Source organism: Panthera onca, chromosome E2 (assembly GCF_046562875.1).
Source record: "Panthera onca isolate mPanOnc1 chromosome E2, mPanOnc1 haplotype 2, whole genome shotgun sequence".
In the NCBI taxonomy this organism is placed as follows: domain Eukaryota; kingdom Metazoa; phylum Chordata; class Mammalia; order Carnivora; family Felidae; genus Panthera; species Panthera onca.
In genome coordinates this window covers 20,289,543-20,310,125 of record NC_138353.1, presented here as the reverse complement: position 1 = coordinate 20,310,125, position 20,583 = coordinate 20,289,543, and the positions used below count along the sequence as shown (strand labels likewise).

Here is a 20,583-nt window from a genome sequence, read left to right as displayed (position 1 = left end):
GTCAACTGTTAAATTTCTGGAAAGTTTACGAGCTGGTTGTTAAACACGATCATTATTAAAAATTAATATGCTCATATGAGCGTACAATTAAATTGTATTAAAATACAAAGGTAAGAAAGACCCCAAACATCATCCCTAGTTACCATGTTTCACGAAGTCCTTTCCTCTTGAGGCCACTTATGACTGTTGTCGCAGCTACTAGACATCTCTTCCCAATTCAGCTCCCTGTTCAGTGACCTCACATTGGCCACAATGGGTGTATTTACACCATGAAACGTGCCAAAGGAGACAACTTGGGGTTTTATTTTGCTTGGTTTTTTGAAGAGCCTTTGTCACACATCCACCAGCCTGTTGGGCCTTAGGCATATCTCTCGTGGGACAGGTGCTGGCTGAGCAGCTGATAGGCTGGTGAACGCCAGAAGACACTCATAGCAGAGAGGACGGTCTGAACAGACCCTCAGAGCAGCAAGAGGCAGCAAAGGGCAGGAGCCAGCCTGAGAGCTTTACAGGACCCGAGCACTGCCTGGGGGGTCAAGGAAAATGAGAAGTGAAAGTTCCCCCCAGCCTCAGCTGCAGGGGAGGGCAGCCCCCTCTCCTCAAGGAATAACAAAGAGGAAGCTCTAGAGAGAACCATGACTGTCGCCAAGGAAAGGGTACCCGGACCCAACCCAGTATCCTCAGCAAAATCCCCCAGGCACTACTAATCTGTCTGTCTACACCTGCAGGAAGCAGACCGAGAAGGAATGAGGCTGAAGAAGGTGTGGGCAAGGGCACCATGGGGTTGCCTTCCGGCAGAAGCTCTTGCCAGATGGAGGGGGAGCTGGCTGAGCATCCTCCTCCTTCTCTTGAGAAACACCCCAGTGTCTTCTGGGCCTCCGAGTGGGCTGGTGTGTGAGGCAACTCACTGTTGTGAGCACCACAGGCCGAGTGGTTTCAATAACAGAAATTTACTTCTCACGATTCTGAAGTCTACAAATCTAAGATCAACGTGTCCACAGGATGCCTTCCTTCTGAGGTCTCTCTCTTTGGTTTGTAGATGGGTCTGTCCTAATTTCTCCTCCTAAGGACACCACTTTTGTTAGATTAGGGGCCACGTGATGACATCATTTAACCTTAATTATCTTTTTTTTTTAAATTTTTTTTAACGTTTATTTTTGAGACAGAGAGAGACAGAGCATGAACGGGGGGAGGGCCAGAGAGAGAGGGAGACACAGAATCCGAAGCAGGCTCCGGGCTCTGAGCTCTCAGCACAGAGCCCAACGCGGGGCTAGAACTCGTGGGGTGTAAGATCATGACCTGAACCGAAGTCGGGAGCTTAACCGACTAAGCCACCCAGGCGCCCCACCATAATTATCCCTTTAAAGGCCCTATTTCCAAATACAGTCACATTCTGAGGTACTGGGAGTTAGGACTCAAACATGAATTTCTGGAGGATACAAATCAGCCAATAGCTAAGGGTGTCTGAGAAGGCTCTGGAGGCATAGGTGGGATCCTGAGGGCTGACTGAGAGCAGCCAGCTCTGGGAGAGAGGGACTGAGGGACTCTGGGCTCCTCAGGGGAGGCACTATGTCCTATCTGCCTTTGTTTCTTGAATGCCCAGCACTATAACTAGCACTTGGTAGTTTTTCAATGAAATGTTTCTTGAATGAGTCAATGAGTGAGTGAGCTTGCTGACAGAGAAAGAAAAGGAATCTCCTTCTCAGTACGTTTTTGCACACAGGTGAGAGTCCTTCCGGTTTACTGAAGGGCAGGTAAGGGTTTTCTTCATTTCCTCTAAGGTTGGTTCATTCTGGATCAGAGAGGTGAGGACTAGGGCCTCCGACCATTCAGGCCCCACCGTCTGTGTCAAATCCCCAAGAAGTAGGACCCAGAACCCAGAGCTCTCCAAAGACAAAGCCTGGGAGGAAATAATGTACTGGGGCAGAACCACAGAGAAAAGAATTCAACGTCAAGATGAAGGCACTTGATGACACATAATATGTCAACTAGTTTCCACACCCATGTATTGTCACCTATTATTCACTCATATATCACCATCTTGCTGTGGGATGGCAGTGCATTTCTACATTTTTGACATTTTATGTCCCAAAGTAAAAGCCCCTGGGGCCCAGGAGGCTCTTAGATTGGTCCTGTGCCTTTTAGCTTTCCAGCTATGAAGAGCGTCCTAGAAAGGGTGACACAGCCGAGGCCTCCAGCACAGAATTTCCTGCTAAGAAGGAAGCTGCCATTCAGCAAGTGGTCACAAAAGCCTGAGGGGGACCCACTCCTGCAGGAAAGGGCTCTACAACAGGCTTTAGATGAGAAATGCTTTTCTAAACATTTCCTGTTGCTCACCCCCGCCCCCCTGTCCCCACCAGGTATGGCCACAGCTGCTCTGTGGCTCAGGATACAGGAGTTGAGGGTTGTTTTTTTTTTCCCTCCTAAGAGTGCTTTCAGAACTTGGCCCGTCATTCTGAGAAGGAGATGAAGTGGCAGGAGTGTTTCATTAAAAAAGCGAACGTTTTCCTTTGCCCAGGAAGAGCACAGTGTGAGGAACACCCGCGGCTTGGCTTGGCTATAGCAATAACCCCAAATCCTGATTTCTGACATCAAGCCTAGCTTTAACAGTTTCCCCGAAAGGGGTCTGAAAAAATGCCATTCCATGTACCACATGCAATTGTATGTAAAATAGGCCTGCGCTGAGCAAAGAAGCATCAATATCTATTACTTAGAAACAGATGAGAAAGCAAATCGGCAGCTGCTAGGCAATGAGACGAAACCCCACTCTGTTGTGTTTCGTGCCTTTAGATTTTTTTTAATGGGCCCCACTTTCCTTCTGCCTCTGGCATCTTGTAATTGTCAGTGAGTCTGGTGGTACCGTCCCATGATATAACTAATCAACTGTAGGATCGTGGCTAATACACTGGTATAAAAGAACTTATTAAGACATAACCCTTAAATGTGTGAGTAACAATGTGCAATCCAACATGAGGCATAAACAGCTCTGGAGCCCAAGCTTGCCGTCAAGCTCGCTGTGGCTTTCTCCAAGCGAATCCGGGCATATGGTGCCATAATGGAGCATGAATTTACAGCAACAGAGATGTACGAGGGAGATTAAAGCATCATCTGTAAGGACATACTGCGTGGCAAAAAAACAACAATTATTGTATTTTCTGCTTTGTATTATGATGAGGAACTCAATCCCTTTCCGTAGAGTGTGGGCTCCCTCTGCTGCTGACAGGAGACACCAGGACTCCAGGCACACGGGGAATCCTTGGGGACTGCAGCAGAGCAGGTGGCCTGTCCTGGCAGGAGAAAGGAGGGGGCTGAACGTTGCGGAGGGACAGACTCCATTCGATGGTGCAGCTCCCGCAGGAAGGAGCAAGAAGCGAGCACAACAGAAAAACACAAAGGAGCCATCAGATGTACTGACCACATCACCTGTGACCCTAGTGAAATGTGGCACAGAAGTGATGACATGGCACCCACCCAGGGTGGCCCCTCTATCCCGTTCTCTCTCTTCTTGTCTCTCCACACGGCCTTACCAGGAGCCCCTCTGGTTCCGTTTCAGACTGCTGCCGATACTTTTGCTAGTTGCCTGCGTTCTGCTTTGTCCGAGGAGGACTGCCTCACTGCACCAAGGAGACTGCACCACCCAGGTTTATCGCCTTCCACGCAGCAGCAGGGGATGTGTCCCAGAGAGCCTGGCCCGCTCCCTCCCAGCCCCCACCATGGTTCCACTTCAATGGTCGCTTCTCAGCAACACGACTCTTATTTGTTTTAATGTCTTATTTAAACACTAAAGCCCCAATGTGGGGCTCGAACTGATGACCCCGAGATTAAGAGTCGTGTGTTCCTCCGACGGAGCCAGCCAGGTGCCCCTCGGCAACAGGACACTTTAATGCATCAGTAACCCCAGGAGAGCAGAAACGTGTTATTTTTTAAAATTAATTAATTAATTAATTTCAAGTAATCCATCCACCCAACATGGGGCTCCAACTCACGACCCGGGGATCAAGAGTTGCATGCTCCACCGACTAAGCCAGCCAGGCGCCCCTGTGGGTCAGAAACATTTTAATGCCACACCTTTGATGTGTCCGTTTTGGCCAAACCAAAAATAAACGCTTAAACTCCAGCTGTTCCTATCAGCACGAGGTAAGTGACAGATCATAAAGCCTGACCCCAGGAGATGGACTGGCGTGGGGTAAGTGGATGCGCTCAGGGGTGGGGGCAGACATACCCTTTGAAACAGGACCGCGCTCGCTCCTCCGAGAACTGTCAACCATCCTAAGCAAAACGGCTCCTTCTCTGATAGTTTGGTTATTTGCATGGTCGGTATCTCGAATTCTCTGATTTCCCTCTTATAATGGCCATGCTAATTTCCTTTCAGTTAGTCAGTAGAGATGCCATGTGTGTTTGCAGACTTCCTGGTGACACCAGCACTATTTTACTGGGCATAATTAGATGCTGGGTGACAGGGGAGCAGAGATACTGGCTAGTTCTCTGGGGTATATATGCTGACATATATAACCTGTGCATATATATATATATATATATATATACACACATATATATATACACATATACATAAACATATGTATACATACACATACATATTTGCACGTGTGTGTATATATATATATACATCATATTTGTGTGTGTGTGTGTGTATATATATATATACACATATATATGCTGACACATGACACCTGTTCTCACCTGCAACCTGCATAGAAAAATGTTCAATTACATTGTTGACGGTGTCCTCAGGAATGTACATTTATATCTTGTATCATTAATTCCAACACCTATAGCATTTATTCATTTGTTTATTTAGGAAGGAAGCCACCACAATCATCCAGAAGAGAGAAGAAGGTGGTTTGGCCAAGGCAGGTAATGCAGGAGGAGGTGAGGAGGGGTAGGATTCTGGAGAGATTTTTAAAGAGAGAGAACACAGGATATTCAAGTGAGTTGGATGTGGGGTGAGATGGGAAGAGGGGAGTCAGGTGTGCAATGATGGGGGTGCCTACTTTTTGACCTGGCTGCAAGGTGGTGCCATTTACTGAGAGAGCGAACAATGGACGTGGCAGATTCTAAAGAAGTCAAGGGTTTACTTTGGGCATGCTAACTTTTGGATGCCGGTTAGACATCCTCATGACAATGTTGAGTGGGCAGGTGGCTGTCCCAGCGTTAAGTTCCAAAGGCGGGTGGGGCTGGAGATGGGACTTGAAACTCACCAGGGTACAGCCGGCGCTGGGTGAGGTTGCCACAGAGTGAGTGTGCAAAGTCCGAGGCAGAGGCCTGGGGTATCTCACAGACAGAATCAGGAGGAAGAGCAAACCACAACCAACAAGGCAGAAGCAAGAGGAAAATCAAGAAGCCAAGGGGCAAGTATTTCGAGAAGCGAGGGATCCAAAAAAATGCTGATGGGTCGGAGTTTCGGCAATGACTCACAACATAGCAGTTTCAGAAAATCCTGACTGGAATGGATTCAAGGAAAAAATGAAAAGTGAAGAAGTAGAGACAGCAAACAAACTACTCCTTCCAGGAGTTTTGCTCTCAAGCAGGGCGGAAGAATAGTGCCACGGTAGGAGGGGTGTGTCGCATCAAGGGCGGTGTTCTGTTTTAACTGTGGTAAAACATACATAAAATGTACAATCTTAACCACTTTTAAATGTACAGTTCTATAGTGTTAAGTACATTTGCATGGTTGGGCAAAATCAATGTCCAGAACTCTTTTCGTCTTGCAAAACTTAAATACCCCCTAAACAGCTCCCATTCCTTTCTCCCCTCAGCCCCTGAAAACCAGCATTCTACTTCCTGTCTCTAGAAATTCGACTACTCTAGTGTATGAGTCTGCTCATGCTGCCATAACAAATTACCACAGGCCGGGGGGGGGGGGGGGGCTCTTAAACAATAGAAATTCATTATCTAATAATTCTGAAGGCAACAAGTCCACAATCAAGGTGTTTGCAGTGTTGGGTTCTCCTGAGGTCTCTCCCTTGGCTGCCTTCTCACTGTGGCCTCACACGGTCTTCCCTCTGTGTGTATGCCTCTTCAGTGTCTCTTCTTATTAGAAGGACGTTCATCATACTGGATTAGGTCCCCACCAGTAAGACCTCGGTTAATCTTAATTACCTCTTTAAAGAACCTATCTCCACATACGGTCATATTGAGGATTGCACTTCCACATATGAATTCAAGGGGGACACAATTCAGTCCATAACATCTAAGTATCTTTTATAAGCGGTATCATCCTGTATTTGTCTTTTTGTGACTAATTTATTTCACTCCGCATACTGTCCTCAAGGTTCATCCATATTGTAGCCTGTGTCAGAATTCCTTTCCTTTTTACAACTAAATATACTCCATTGCATGTACATAGCACATTTTGTTTACCCATTCGTTCATCAATGGACACTTGCATTGCTTCCATTTTTGGCTATTATGAATAATGTTCCTATTAACATGGGCGTACAGATATCTTTTTGAGACCCTGCTTTCAATTCTTTTGGGTATATACGCAAAAGTGAGTTGCTGGATCATATGCTAATCCTGTGTTTAATTTTGTCCATAGCTGCTTTCCATAGCAGCAGCAGCATTTTACGTTCCCACCAACAGTACACAAGGGTTCCAATTTTTCCACATTCTCACCGACACTTGTTATCTTCTGGGTTTTGTTATTTGTTTGTTTTCATAGCAGCCATCCCAATGGGTGTGAGATGGTATCTTATTACAGTTTTGATTTGCATTTCCCTAAGGATTAGTGATACTGAGCATCTTCCCATGTGTTTGTTGGCTATTTGCATACCTTTGTATAAATGCCTATTCAAGTACTTTGCCCATTTTGGAACTGGGTTGTTTGGGGTTTTTTTTGCTGTTGAGTTACAGTTCTTTCTGAAGTCTAGATATCAACCTCTCATCTGACATATGATTTGCAAACATTTTCTCCCATTCTGCAGGCTGTCTTTTCATTCTGTTGATAGTGTCCCTTGATGCACAGATTTTTAAAAAAAATTTTTTTTAATGTTCATTTATTTTTGAGAGAGAGACAGACAGAGCATGAGCAGGGTAGGAGCAGAGAGAGAGGGAGACACAGAATCTGAAACAGGCTCCAGGCTCTGAGCTGTCAGCACAGAGCCCGACGCAGGGCTTGAACCCACAAACCATGAGATCATGACCCGAGCCGAAGCCGGACGCCCAACCGACTGAGCCACCCAGGCGCCCCTTGATGCACAGATTTTAATTTTGATGAAGTCCAGTGTATCTATTTTTACTTTTGTTGGCTATGCTTTTGGTGTCAGATCTAAGAAGTCATTATCAAATCCAATATCCTGCAGCTTTCCCCCTAAGTTTTCTTCTAAAAGTTCTATAGTTTTAACTCTTATGTTTGGTTCTTGGATGAATTTTGAGTTAGTTTTTGTTATCTGGAGTAAGGTAAAGATAGGTTTTGGTTTGGGGGGGGGCGGAGAGAGAGAGAAGGGGGGAGGGGCAGAGAGAGAGGGAGACAGAGAATATGAACTGGGCTCTACACTGACAGCCGAGAGCCCAATGCGGGTCTCAAACTCATGAACCGTGAGATCACGACCTGAGCCAAAGTCAGATGCTTAACTGACCGAGCCACCCAGGCACCCTTTTCCTTTTTTTTTTTTTTTAACTTTTTTAATGTTTATTTTTGAAAGGGGCGGGGAGGGGTGGAGGGGTGGAGGGGCAGAGAGAAAGAGGGGGAGACACAGAATCGGAAGCAGGCTCCAGGCTCCAAGCTGTCAGCACAGAGCCCGATGGAGGGCTCAAACTCACGAACTGTGAGATCATGACCTGAGCCAAAGTTGGACACTTAACCAACTGGGCCACCCAGGCGCCCCTGTTTTTGTTTTTTTAAAGAAGGAACGTATTATAGAATGTCTCTGTGCTGATGGAAGTGACCGAGTAGAGAGAAAAACTATATGCAGGAGAAAGGGGAGTGTTTGTAGAAGAAAAGTTCTGGAGTGGGTGAGAGAGGATGTAATGCAGCGTTTAACAAAGACTCTCTCAAAAAAAAAAAAAAAAAAAAGACTCTCTCCCTGAGCACCTGTTAGTCAGGCTCCTCTGAGCCCTCTTTTTGACTAGGTCTTGAGCTTGGCCCCCTTCCTGTCTTTGACCTGCCCAGCCCAGTCTTAGCAAAGAATCCTGCTAAGTCATCACTTACCTATCTTATCAAATTCCTCATCTCCCATCCTTGCTGTCTAAGCCCTTGACCTGCACTTGGCCAGAATCCTGTCAGGCCAGTTTAATAAAAATCCCCCACCCTCATTGTTTCCTCTTAAGAATTCCCATCCATTGACCTCCTCACACTGCTCCTTGGCTATAAATCCCCACTAGTCTTTGTTGTATTCAGGGTTGAGCTCGAATTTGCAATAATAAAGTCCTTACCATTTTAACAAGTATCAGAATTATTTTTTCTTTAACACATTCAAGTCAGGGGGAGGAGTTGGTCTAAGTAGGAGTATCAACAGTTAGTTCATCCATTGCTCTGAAAATTAGCTGCTGCAGAATCCAGAAAAATAATTAAGAAGCAGTTGGAGATGCTAATAGAGTACGGAAGGCACGTAGTCAATGGAACAAAAATTTTTTAAGTCCTATTAATTGGGACAAAGAAGGTTATTTAAACAAAATAGAAAATGCACATCTACTATGAGCTGTTACAAAGTAAAAAAGGTGTAAAACTATTTATAAAAACAAGGAGAGGGGTGCCTGAGTGGCTCAGTCGCTTAAGTGTCTGTCTGACTTCCGCTCAGGTCATGATCTCATGGTCCGTGAGTTCAAGCCCAGCATTGCGCTCTGTGCTGACAGCACAGAGCCTGGAGCCTGCTTCAGATTCTGTGTCTCCCTTTCTCTGCCCCTCCCCCTGCTCACATTGTCTCTCTCTCTTAAAAATAAACATTAAAAAAATTAATAAAAAAAACAAGGAGAAATCTATAGAAACACAACTCTATCGTAAGAACTTTCAGTACTTCCTACTTCTTTAGTCTTTGATAGATCTAGTAATTAAAAATTAATAGATATATAGAAGATATAAATAGCTTCCTATTTTGTATCAAACCTGTCCACAACCAATAAAAGAATCCTTCTTGTTTTCCAATCCCATAAAACATTCAATCCCATAAAACATTCATCAAAATTAATGATAAATAAGATAGTGGGAAAAAAACACCCTCAGGATTTTATACAAGCTTACATTCTCTGACTCCAATGCCATTTAAAAAAAAAAACAACCCAAGAGTTCAAAGAATTCAGTCCCTTGAAATCTTCTGGTGGGCCATAGTATTTTTCAACAAACATTCCCAGCTTTCCATTTTCCAGGCACAGAGTAGGACTGCATGTTACCCCCCTTTCATGGGCACCGTCTAATGATTTGGTCAATGAAATGTGGAGCGAAAAAAATCATGGACATCATTTGGGGCGGAGTCTGAAGGGGACAGTGAGCAGTTCCCCAGGCTGTCTCCACCACAGCAACCGGTATCACCACGATACAGCCGCTCGGTTGGCCAGGGTCTCAGAGTGGGGGGACGTGGAGCAGAGCCCCCAGCCAATGTCAGTGCACAGACAGAATGAGCAAGAAAGAAACTTCTACTGTTTTAAGCCACTCGGATTTTGAGAGTTTTGTCACTGCAGCAGAGCCAGCCCGTCCCAACTGATACGGGCCTCCTAAGTGAGCCCTCAGCCAAGAACATCAAAACTGTGAGCAAGAGACTAGAAAATTGGTGCTATTTTCAAAACGATGGACTGACCCCTCGATTTTTCCCTTCTCCCTCCTCAGACCCTACACAGATGGTGGTAAAGAACTAAAACGGAAATGACATCCATAATGACAAAGAATAACAGAAAGTTGTCAATCTGTGGAGGGAGCTTAAAAGAAGTTTCTGAGACCATGTCAGGCTGATACAGAAGGGACAACAGATGAAACACCGCTGAAGGGGTTGCTGATCTTCCCTATGGAATTCCGGAGAAGCGCAAGACACGGGGTACAAGACACTGGGTCAGAAATATGGGGGTTACTTGAAAGACTGCCTTCAACAGTCCAGTCCCGTCCCCTCCTCCCCTTGTTCAGAACGCAGGGCCATGAAACATCAGAGAGTCCCTCCATGAGGAAATGTAATAACTCAAGAAAAAAGGAGAAGAAAAGGAAAAAGGAGGAGGAGGGGGAAGAAGGGAGAAGGAAAAAGAGAGACAGATGTGTATTAGTTTAATAAGGGGTGCCATAAAAAACAGTTCCGCTAAAAGAAAAAACAAATTCAACTAAGGAAAGAGAACTTATTCAAGAAATGGCATAATAATACATAAAATAATAAATAAAATAAACATATTTTCCAATTATTATCGTAACTATATTCAATGTTATTGCATTCAAAATCAAGAATAAAACACTCTGGAAATGGTGCAGAGAACAGGAAAGGGCTCTTATAAAATAAAAATATGCTGAAATAAATTGACCAGAAGGTTCAGAAGATAAAGCAGCAGAAATCTTCCAGAATGTAGAGACCAAGAGACGGAAGACATGAAAGAAAAGAGACACAGAAGATCTATCCCGGAGGTCCGGTTTGACAAGCGCTCCAGAAAAGCAGAAATCAGAAAGAAGAAGGGGCGCCTGAGTGGCTCAGTCAGTTAAGCGTCTGACTTTGTTTGGTTCAGGTCATGATCTCATGGTTTGAGTTCGAGCCCTACATCGGGCTCTGTGCTGACAGCCCAGAGCCTGGAGCCTGCTTCCGATTCTGTGTCTCCCTCTCTCTCTGCTCTTCCCCCACTCACGCTCTGTCTCTCTCAAAAATAAATAAACAAAAAAAAAAAAAAAAAAAAGAAAGAAAGAAAGAAAGAAAAGAAAATCATCAGATGAACAATATGACAAAATTCTGCAAAGGTCCAGGTTTTTTTTTTAATTTTTTTTTTTAACATTTATTTATTTTTGAGACAGAGAGAGACAGAGCATGAACAGGGGAGGAGCAGAAAGAGAGGGAGACACAGAATCTGAAACAGGGTCCAGGCTCTGAGCTGTCAGCACAGAGCCCGACGCAGGGCTCGAACTCATGGACCGTGAGATCATGACCTGAGCCGAAGTCGGACACTTAACCGACCGAGCCACCCAGGCGCCCTTGCAAAGGTCCAGGTTTAAAAGACCCACCAAGCAAACAGTCTACGTACTTGTAGTAGACCCATATCTTTGTAAAATTTTAGAACATTGGGAAAAAAGGAAAGGATCCTAACAACTCAAGAAAAAACCACCACTTCTGAAGGAACATACATCAGGTTGTCTTTTATCACCAACACCAAGTGTTAGAAAACAGAGGAGCCATACTTTCATACTTCAGGGGAACTGACTGCCGCGCACCACTGAGTCATGGACTGACAAGAAAAGAAACACCTGTCGTGAAGGCCACTTGAACAACCGGAGAGATATGAAGGTGGGTTGTACACCAAGTAGAAGATATTGTTTTATCTATATTGATTTACTGGGTACAATAATTGTACTTTAGTTATGTATGAGATGTCTTTGTTTTTGGGATGTGCATACACAGGAGTGACGTGACATGATATCTGCAAGGTAGTGGGGTTTTTTTTATGTTTATTTATTTTTGAGAGAGACAGAGACAGAGCGTGAACAGGGGAGGGGCGGGGAGAGAGGGAGTCACAGAATCCGAAGCAGGCTCCAGGCTCCGAGCTGTCAGCACAGCTGACATGGGGCCGAAACCCATGAACCAATGACATCATGATCTGAAGCCAAAGTCAGATGCTCAACCGACTGAGCCACTCAGGTGCTCCAGTTCCTTTTTTTTTTTTTTTAATTTATTTATTTTGGAGAGAGAAAGAAGGCGGGGGGTGGGGCGGGGGGAGAGAGCAGAAAGAGAAAGAGAGAAAGAATTTCAAGCAGGCCCCACACTACCAGCGCAGAGCCCAACATGGGACTTGAACTCACAAACTGTGAGATCATGATCTGAGCTAAAATCAAGAGTCAGATGCTTAACCAACTGAGCCACCCAGGCACCCCCTGCTAGATACGTTTAAATGGTGCAGAAAAACTGTGTGTGTGTGTGTGTGTGTGTGTGTGTGTACACGCACACACAAATGCACTCGTGTGTGTAGACAGAAAAAGATAAAGAAATTTGGTAAAACCTTAATCTTACAGATTAGTGAATCTATGTGACAGATACATAAGTGTTCTTTGTATCACTCCTTCCATTTTTTACAGATTTGATATTTTTCAAACAAAAAAGTCAGGACTTTTGTTTTATTTTTTAAGTGTTTATTTTTGAGGAAGAGCGAGACAGCAAGAGTGAGCAAGGAAGGGGCAGAGAGAGAGGGAGACAGAGGATCCAAAGAGGGCTCCGGGCTGTCAGAGAAAGAGAGAGAGAGAGAGAGAGAGAGCGAGCAGTAGAGAGCCTAATGCAAGGCTTGAATGCACAAACCATGAGATCATGACCCGAGCCAAAGTCAGACACTTAATCGACTGAGCCATCCAGGCACTTTTTCATTACCCAGAAAAGTAAGGAATTTAAAAAATACTACCAATACATAACAAATATGGAAAGGAAAATATCAAATAACTCATTTTTAATTATTAATTTAAAATAATTTGAAGGGAAAATTATTTTATCCAGACACCTATAACCAGCCAAACAATCAGTCAAATGTAAGGGTTGATTCAATATTCAGACATATAAAAACATAGAAAATGTATCACCCTACTTTTATTTCATTGAAAATTACTTGAAGATGTGCTTCAACAAAATGAGGGGTTGAACCAGGAAAGAAAACCAGAAATCCAAGAAACAGAGGATATGATCCAAGATAGTAACAAAGAGAAATTCGGAATGACAGGTATGCAATAGGCCTAGAGAAAAACACATCCAGATTAAAGAGGGAGAGGAAGGCTTTTATAAGACGGGTCTCTGATCATAAAAGTGGAGCTTGCAAGAATATGCTATATAATGGAGAGTTCAGAAAACAAATGTTCAATGATCTTTGATAAAGAAAAACAAAGGGCACCCCCAAGTTCACTGCAGCATTATTCACAATAGCCAAGAAATGGAAACAATCCAAGAATCCAGTGATAAAGACAATGTGGCATGTATGTACACACACACACACACACACACACACACAAATATTATTCAGAAAAAAAAAGAGGAAGAAGAAAAAGAAGGAAAACCTGCCTTTTGCAACAACATGAATGAGCCTTGAGGACATTATGTGAAATAAATTAGAAAAAGACAAATACTGCATGATCTCCCTTGTATATACAATCTAAAAAAACCAAATTCATAGGAACAGAGTAGATTGGTGGTTTCCAGGGACTGTGTGTGTGTGTGGGGGGGGGGGAATGGGTACAAACTTCCAATTATAAATTGAATAAGTTCTAGGGATCAAATGTACAACATGGTGACAACAGTTAATAATAGCGTGTTGCTAAGAGAGTAGATCTTAAATGTTTTCACCACACACGCACACACACACACATAAAGGCAATTATGTGAGGTGATGTATATATTAACTGACCTTATTGTGGTAATCATTTCACAATATATACATGTAGCAAATCATCACGTTGTACACCTTAAACTTACAAAGTGTTATACACCATTATAATTCAATAAAGCTGGTGAAAAATACTTTAAAAAATAATAGGCAGGGGCACCTGGGTGGCTCAGTCAGTTGAGCATCCAGCTCTCGGTTTTGGCTCAGGTCATAATCTCACAGTTCGTGGGTTCAAACCCCGCGTTGGGCTTTGCACTGATAGCACAGAGCCTGCTTATGATTCTCTTCCCCTCTCTCCCTGCCCACCCCCCCACTTGCTCTGTCTCTCTCAAAATAAATAAACTTAAAAAAAATAAAAGGCAAAGCTTAAAAAAAGAAAAGGAAAATAGACACAATTAGAAACTCTAGCAAATGCAAAAATTTGAACAAGAAAAATAGTACACTACTTGGCTCTGTGTTGAACAATATTTTAAAATCATAACTGAGGGAAACAAAATGTGTCACTACAAAAAAAATCAACTGAACACAAAGGAAAGCAGTCATGGAGAAAATAAGAAACAAAAATGTTGTAAAACATACCTGAAACAAATAAAATGTAAAAGTAAGTGCTAAACAAAAAGCAGGATTCAACTATATGCTACCTGTAAGAGAGTCACTTTAGAGCTGAGGACATAAACAGGTTGAAAATGAAATGATGAAAAAACACATCCCATATAAATAGTAACCAAAAAGGAACAGGAGTGGCTATCAGACAAAATAGACTTGAAGTCAAAAACTGTTATAAGAGACAGAGAAGGGCATAATCCGACGATAAAAGGGTCAATTCACCAAGAAGAAATAACAATTATAAAAATACATGTGTCAAACCCGAGAGCTCCTGAATATTTGAAGCACACATTGACAGAATTGAAGGGAGATAGCTCAACAAGAATGGAGGACTTCAATATCCCATTCTGCATAATGGAAGTAACAGTCAGACAGAAGATCAATGAGAAAATAGAGGACCTGAACAACACTACAGACTAGCTGGACCTAACAGAGAGATACAGAATACTCTAGCCAGTAAGAGCAGAGAACACATTCTTCTCAAGTGCACCCAGGACATTCTCGGGATAGACTATATGTTAGGCCACAAAACAAGTCTTAATACATTCAAAAGACTGATGTAATACAAAATATCTTTTCTGATCACAATAGAATGAAACTAGACATCAACAGCAGAAGGAAAACTGGAAAGTCCACAAATATGTGGAAATTAAACAACACATTTTTTTAGAGAGGGAGCGTGTGTGTGAGCAGGGAAGAGGGGCAGAGAAAGAGAATCTTAAGCAGGCTCCACACTCAGTTGGGAGCCCAACACAGCACTCGATCCCAGGACCCTGGGATCATGAACTGAGCCAAAATCAAGAGTTGGATGCTCAACTGACTGAGCCACCCAGGCACCCCAAACAATGCATTCTCTCTTTTGTTTTTTAATGTTTTTATTTATTGAGAGAGAAAAAGAGACAGAGAGAGACAGAGCACGAGTGGGGGGCAGGAGGGGCAGAGAGAAAGGGAGACACAGAATCCAAAGCAGGCTCCAGGCTCTGTGCTGTCAGTACAGAGCCCAACGTGGGGCTTGAACTCACAAACTATGAGATCATGATGCAAGCCGAAGTCAGACACTTAACCGACTGAGCCACCCAGGCGCCCCTCAAACAATGCATTGTTAAGCAACCAATAGGGCAAAGAAGAAATCGCAAAGGAAAGTAGAAAATATCTTCAGAAAAATAAAAATGAAAACCAAAACTTACGGGATGCAAGAAAAGCAGTGCTGAGAAGGAATGAAATCTTGCCATTTGCAACAACATGGACAGAACTGGAGGGTATTATGCTAAGTGAAATAAGTCAGTCAGAGAAAGACAGATATTATATGTTTTCAATCATATGTGGAATTTGAGAAACTTAACAGAGGACCATGGGGGAAGGAAAGGGGAAAAATAGTCTCAGAGAGGGAGTCAAACCATAAGAGACTCTTAAATACAAAGAACAAACTGAGGGTTGTTGGGGAGGGCGGGGAAGAGGGGGAAATGGGTGATGGGCATTGAGGAGGGCACTTGTTGGGATGAGCACTTGGTGTTGTATGTAAGCGATGAACCACAGGAATCTACTCCCAAAGCCAGGAGCACCCTGTATGTTAGCTAACTTGACAAAAAATTATATTTAACAGGGGTTCCTGGATGGTTCTGTCAGTTGAGCGTTCGACTTTGGCTTGGGTCATGATCTCACCATTTGTGGGTTCAAGCCCCGCATCGGGCTCTGTGCTGACAGCTCAGAGCCTGGAGCCTTCTTCAGATTCTGTGTCTCCCTCTCTCTCTGCCCCTCCCCCACTTGCACTCTGTCTGTCTCTCAAAAATAAATAAATGTTAAAAATTTTTAAATTATATTTAATAAATAAATAAGAAAAAGAAAAGCAGTGCTAAGATGGAAATTTATAGCCATAAACACATTTAAAAATAAGAAACGTCTCAAATCAACACCTCGATGAAGTAGAAAAAGAACTAACCCCAAAGCTAGCAACAGTTAGGAGATAATAACGATTACAGCAAACGTAAATAAAATAGAGAACAGAAAAACAGTAGGGAAGATCAACAAAACCAACAGCTTGGTCTTTGAAAAGATCAAAATTTAAAAACCGTTAGCTATATTAACTAACTTAAAGATTCAAATAACTAAAGTCAGAAATGGAAGAGGAGACATAACTAGTGAGTTTACAGAAATAAAAAGGATTATAAGAGAGTACTATGAACAACTGTACACGAACAAATTGGATAACTTAGAGGAAATGTTTAAATTCCTAGAAACACACAACCTACCAAATACTGAATCATGAAGAAAGATAAAATCTGAACAGAACAATAACCAGTGGGGAGACTGAATCAGTAATCAAAAAGCTCCCAACAAAGAAAAGTCCAGGACCACATGGTGAATTCTGACAGATACTTGAAGAATTGTAACAAATCCTTCCCAAACTCTTCCAAAAACACTTTTGGAGAGAACACTTCCTAACTCATTCTATGAGGCCAACATTATCCTGAAACCACAGTCATTTGTCTGACTTTGCCACAGCAAAAGAAAAACAAACAGAAAACTACAAATATCCCTTATGAACACTGATGCAAAAATCACCAACAAAATACTAGCAAACAGAACTCAAAAGCGTATTAAAAGGATTATACACTGTAACCAAGAGGGTTTTATTCCCAGAATACAAGGATATTTCAGCGTAGGAAAATCAAAGTACCATATACCACAGCAAAAGAATGAAGGGGAAAAACCCACATCATTATCTTAATTGATGCATAAAAAGTGTTTGACAAAATTCAACACCCTTTCATGATAAAAATACTCAACAAATTAGGAACAGAAGGAAACTACCTTCACATAATGAAGGACACATATGAAAAACCCACAGCTAACATACTCAATGGTGAAAGACTGAAAGCTTTTCCTCTAAGATCAGGAATAAGACAAGAATGTTTGCTTTTACTATATCTATTTAACTTAGTATTGGAAGTCCTAGCCAGAGCCATTGTGCAAGAAAAAGAAATAAAAGACATCCAAATTTGAAAACAAGTAAAATGATCTCTGTCCACAAACAATATAATCTTGTCTGTAGAAAAGCCTAAAGAATCCATTTTTTAAAAAAACTGGTAGAACTAATGGACAAAGTCAGCAAAGTTGCAGGATGCAAAATCAACACAAAAATTAGTTGCATTTCTATTCATTAACAGTGAACCACCAGAAAAGTAAATTAAGAAAAATAATTCCACTTATGTTAGGATTAAAAAAGAATAAAATACTTAGATATTAATTAAACCAAGGAGGCAAAAGACTTGTACACTGAAACTTTAAAATGTTGCCAAAATAAATGAAAGGAAACACAAATAAGTGGAAAGACATCCCATGTTCATGGATTGGAAGACTTAATATAGTCAAGATATCAATACTCCCCAAAGTGACCTACAGATTCAATGTAGTATCTTTCAAAATCCCAATGACGTGTTTTTTCAAAAACAGAAAAATTTATTCTAAAAGTCATATAGAATCTAAGGGGACCTTGAGTAGCCAAAACAATCATGAAAAAAGAACAAAGTTGAAGGTCTCACACTTGCTGATTACAAAATTCACTACAAAGCTACAGTATTCAAAACAGCGTAGCACTGGCACAAACACAGACAAATAGAGCAGTGGACTAAAACAGAGTACTGAAATAAACTCTCACATACATGAGAGTTTAAATGTATAAATAACTTTATACAAGTATATATATAAATGTATATATTTATACATTACAAGTATATATATAAATGTATATATTATATAAATGTATAAATAACTTTATACAAGGGTGCCAACACCATTCAATGGGGAAAGGATAGTCTTTTCAACACATGGGGATGGGAAAACTGGATATCCACAGGCAGGAAGGAGGAGGAGGAGGAGGTAGAAGAGGAGGAGGAGAAGTTGGAGCCCTACCTTACACCAGACACACAAAATAAATCAAAACAGGTCAAAGACCTAAACATAAAAACTAAAAGTATAGAACTTCCAGAAGAAAACAAAGCAGGAAAGCTTTATGACTTTGGATTAGCAATGATTTCTTTGGTATGACATCGAAGGCACAGGCAACACAAAGTAGATAAGTGGGATTTCACCAAAATTAAAAACTTGTGTGCATCAAACAACACTATCAACAAGAAGGAAAAGGCAACCCATATACTGGGAGAAAATATTTCCAAATCATATGTTTACATATAAATATATAAAGAACCCCTACAACTCAACAACAAAAAAAGAAACAACCCAGTATATAAAATGGACAAAAGACTTAAATAAACATTTCTGAAGATATACAAATGGCCAAAAGCACATGAAAAGATGTTCAGCATCACTAATTTAAATGCCTATCAAAAACACAATGAGATACAACTTCAGTTAGATAGCTCTTATCCAAAAACAAAAAATAACAAGTGTTGGCAAGAATGTGGAGAAATTGGAATGCTTGTGAATTGCCGGTGGAAATGGAAAATAGCACAGCCACTGTGGGAAATTGTACAGTGATTTCTCAGAAAAAAACTAAATATAAAATTACCATATGATTCAGCAATTCCTTTTCTGGATGTATACCCAAAGAAGTGAAAGCAGAGACTCTTAACAGATATTTGTATGCTGTATCAGCAGCATTAATCACAATAACCAAAAGATGGATAATAACCAATACAAGTGTCCACTGACAGATGAATGGATAACTCAAATGGAATTTTATTTGGCCTTAAAAAGGAAGGGAATTCTGACACATGCTACAACATGGCATCATGCTAAGTGAAATAAGCCAGTCACAAATGTATGATTCCACCTATAGGAGGTATCTGGAGTAGTCAAATTCATAGAGACAGAAAGCAGAATGGTAGCTGCCAGGGGCTGGGGGAAGGAGGGAATGGAGAGTTCATGTTTAGTGAGTGTCGGGTTTCAGTCAAGAAAGATGAAAACGTTCTGAAGATGGATGGTGGTGCAAAAATGAAGAAAGGGAAACCTCACTAAAATGCAGCAGGGAGGTTAGATGGCGGGGGTGGGGGTTGGGGGGTGGTACAATGGGAAGTCTTACCACTAAACATCAATTATAGGAAGAACTGTCAGTTAAGGAACCCAGCAGAAGAACCCTCAACAGAAAAGAATCATTAATTGCAGGCATCAACTCGAAAAGATGTACATTGCGTCTCCTGTTAGAAATCAACCCCCTATAATTCAGCCAAAGAGAAACCATCATCACCCTGGACTCATGATCTTTTGTTCAAAACAACACATCTACACTTTATCCTTCTTCTCTATCAAATAAGATTCCTCTCCTTTGTTTCCTGGACTTGTCTATGGTTTTGCCATAGCTTATTGTTCTCGAATTGAGATTCTGTCAGTCCTGAATAAACCCACTTTTGCTGGTAAAATAACTAACCCCCGTTTATTGTTAAGGTTAACAGTGGTGAAGACTGCACAACAGTCTGAATGTACTTAATGCCACTGAATTATACACTTAAAAATGGTTAAAATGGTAACTTTTATGCTATGTATCTTTTACCGCGATTATAAAAGAGCAAAAGAACTGGAAAAGCTATTTATTTTTAACTTTTAGAATCAACCTACATACAAAGCAAAAAGACTTAATTATCATTGCAAATCAGAATATCAGTAAGATATAGAAATATACGCACAGATAATAGAAGCTGAGAATGTACAAAAAAAGATATGAGCTTACCGTAGGGTAGAGATGCTAATATCTTTATCTTTTCAATCTGAGAGTGAAGAGACACCATCTGTCCTTGATAGAATGAGAAATAGAAAGTGTAAGGATATTGCTTAAAGATACAACAATAACCAACTTTAGAACTAAAAACAGTAATACGTGTATTAAGAAATTAAGAGGAGGGCACCTGGGTGGCTCAGTTGGCTAAGTGTCCCACTTCAGCTCAAGTCATGATCTCAATAGTTCGCGAGTATTGAGCTCTGCATGGGGCTCTGTACTGACAGCTCAGAGCCTGAAGCCTGCTCAGACCCTGTGCCTCCCTCTCTCTCTGCCCCTCCCCCACTTGTGCTCTCTCTCTTTCAAAAATAAACAAACATTAAAAAAAAAAAAAAGAGCCAGATGCTCAACCGACTGAGTCACCCAGGCGCCCCAATGCTTACCCATTTGTATTCCTCTCTGTATATATTGGTGCTTAGAGCAGGTGCTTGGCACATAGGAGGCACCCAGGCACCTCTAAATAGATAGCCTTTTAACTCATGTCCTGATTCTGCCTGTGCCGTAGTTATTAAAAGAATAAATCGGGCACCTGGGTAGCGCAGTCAGTTGAGTGTCAGACTCTTGATTTCCGCTCAAGTCATGATCCACCACCCCCACCCTGCCCGGGGTCATGGGACTGAGCCCCATGTTGGGCTCCACATTCAGCATGGAGCCTGCTAAGGTTCTCTCTCTCTCCTTCTGCCCCCTCCCCCATTCACACATGCTCCCTCTCTCTCTCTCTCAAAAAAAAAAAAAAAAAGGAATAAATGAGGGCAATA

The 20,583-nt window shown here is 41.9% G+C and overlaps 1 long non-coding RNA gene across 1 annotated transcript in view; it reads right to left on the bottom strand.

The window, feature by feature from the left end:
* The window catches only part of LOC144614574 (uncharacterized), a 53,544-nt gene that overhangs the window by 30,313 nt on the left and 2,648 nt on the right, over positions 1-20,583 (bottom strand). The window contains exon 2 of the long non-coding RNA XR_013552408.1: positions 19,781-19,843. This is a non-coding gene — a long non-coding RNA (uncharacterized LOC144614574). The remainder of the gene's footprint in view (positions 1-19,780; positions 19,844-20,583) is intronic.